Source organism: Rhinopithecus bieti, unplaced genomic scaffold (assembly GCF_001698545.2).
Source record: "Rhinopithecus bieti isolate Rb0 unplaced genomic scaffold, ASM169854v2 scaffold_5191, whole genome shotgun sequence".
Classification (NCBI taxonomy): domain Eukaryota; kingdom Metazoa; phylum Chordata; class Mammalia; order Primates; family Cercopithecidae; genus Rhinopithecus; species Rhinopithecus bieti.
Window position 1 is genome coordinate 1,248,382 of NW_016804727.1, and position 2,657 is coordinate 1,251,038.

Genomic DNA, 2,657 nt, shown 5'->3' on the forward strand with positions numbered 1-2,657 from the left:
CTTCCTTCCTTCCTTCCTTCCTTCCTTCCTTCCTTCCTTCCTTTCTTTCGTTTCACTCTTGTTGCCCACACTGGAGTACAGTAGCATAATCTTGGCTCACTGCTACCTCTGCCCCCTGGATGCAAGGGATTCTCCTGCCTCAGCCTCCCGAGTAGCTGGGATTACAGGCACCTGCCACCACACCTGGCTAATTTTTGTATTTTTGGTAGAGATGGGGTTTCACCATGTTGGCCAGGCTGGTCTCAAACTCCTGACCTGAGGTGATCCACCCACATCGACCTCTCAAAGTATTGGGATTACAGGTGTGAGCCACTGTCCCCAGGCAGAAATTTATTTCTTACAGTCCTGGAGGATGGGAAGTCCCAGATCAAGATGTTAGCAGGTCTAGTGTCTAGAGAGAGCCTGTTCTTCATAGATGGCGCCATCTAGGTGTCTTCACATGGTAGAAGGGCAGAAATGCAAGAAGGGACAATTGCTAATTCCTCCAGCCTTTTTATAAGGTTGTTAATCCCGTTCATGGGGGTTCCACTCCCAAAGGCTCTATCTCTTAATACTATCACATTGGTAATTAAGTTTCAACACATGAAAATTTGGGGGACACAGACCATAGGATGCAATGAGAGATACTAGCCTGGACCCAGAGCTCATGGAGACAATTTGGTACCTATGGAATGGCTGAGAAAATTCTGGTGGTGGTCGTGGTGGTGTGGGTGTAAGCTGTGGACACAGAAATAAATACCTCCTGTGGCCTTAAATTTCACAGTAAGGGAAAAAGAATGCTGAATTCCCCAGGGGATTGTCAGTGCCAGCATGCAGTCTATTTTGCATGATTTAAATGTTACATGGTTCATTAATTAAAACTCTTAAGAGTAAAAAAAAAAAAAGCAGACACATAAAATATGCATGCATATTTTCTATGTTTCTGTGTTTCCAAAGAGATCACATCCACCACATTTTGTGTCTTGATGAGTATGGGTAGATGTGGAATTCCTTGACTGTGCACCCTTCTCCTGGGTATCTCTGGGGTTGGGGGAACACTGCCACTGAGCCTCTGTTTATGTAACTGTTAAATGAGGAGAGCAAGAGAACATACCCCATAGGGTTGATGTGAGGATTACACAAAGTAGTTCATGTGAAGTTATCAACAACTTTTACATCTAGTAAGTGCTTTGTTAATGTCAACTATGAGGCTGATAAGAAAGAAGGAGAAGGAGGAAGCATTTCTTTTGACTGGATCTTGGTCAAGTCATTAGTTGTACCCCTCACATGTAATAATGTAAATCATGTTAATTACATTTTGGAAAAAATTAACTCAAATCCCCTATTTACATCAGCAAACTAGACAGAGATACTGAGGACTGGACAGGGAGAAAATGAGAGGGACTTGTGAAACTGCTAGAAGGTTTGAGGGAGGAGAACCAGAGCAGATATTCCTAGAAACCTTCTGTTTTTTTAGTTTCAGGAGGTGCACATGACACTTGTATCTTCCACTGCAGGCACACCTTCTGTGTTATAACCTAATGGCACTACTTGCTGTGTGGAGTGTGTGCCCCCACAGTTCTCACCCTTGTGCCTTGGCTCAGGGTGTGCCTCCTTCCAACTCTTCACACCCAACCCTAACCATCTCTCAAGAATCGGCTCAGACCCGTGACAAAAGTTACATCTCCTTTCCCAACTCCCTGACTTTACATAGCTGTTTATTTCTTTTATTTCTCTCTTTTTTATTTTTTCTTCAACTTTTAAGTTCCAGGGTACATGTGCAGGATGTGCAGGTTTGTTACATAGGTAAATGTATGCCACGGTGGTTTGCTGCACAGATCAACCCACCACCTAGGTATGAAGCCCAGAATCCATTATGTAGCTGTTCCTTTCTAATCCATTATGTAGCTGTTCCTTTCTATTCCTCTTCGGTCTCCCTTAGGCATTCACTTTTGTGTCTCCTTCAACTGACTATAAGCATCTTGAAGACAGGAAGTATGTCCTTTTCTTGTTTCTTCCACTTCTCTGCTTCTTGCGCACAGTAGACGTGCACTAATTAGCAGTTTAATGAATGGTTAACGTATTCAGTTAGCCTTTTCTCAGCAGCAGCCTCTATTCAGCACAAGTTTCTGCTACCACTCCCCTCCCTGCCTAGAAATCCCAGGGAGAGGAGCTCATCCCAGCTGTCCCTGCCTGGTCGTCTGACTTCTCCCGCCACACTGCCTGAATCGGGCCCCTCCATGACTCCTCACTGTCCTGCAGCCCATGGGTAACCATCTCCCTGTACCAACATCATCATCATTCACCAGAAAAAACAATGCACACTTTATCACACACAAGTCTTACTTATTTGAAATATCAGGTTAATGCAAAAGTAATTGCAGCTGTTGCCATTAACTTTTTTTTTTTTTTTTTTTTTTGAGATGGAGTCTTGTCTGTCACCCAGGCTGGAGTGGAGTGGCACAGTCTCGGTTCACTACAACCTCTGCCTCCCGGTTTCAAGCAATTCTCTGCCTCAGCCTCCCGAGTAGCTAGGATTACAGGCACCCTCCACCACGCCTGGCTAATTTTTGTATTTTTAGTAGAGATGGGGTTTCACCATCTTGGCCAGGCTGGTCTTCAGCTCCTGACCTCAGGTGATCCACCCGCCTCAGCCTCCCAAAGTGCTGGGATTACAG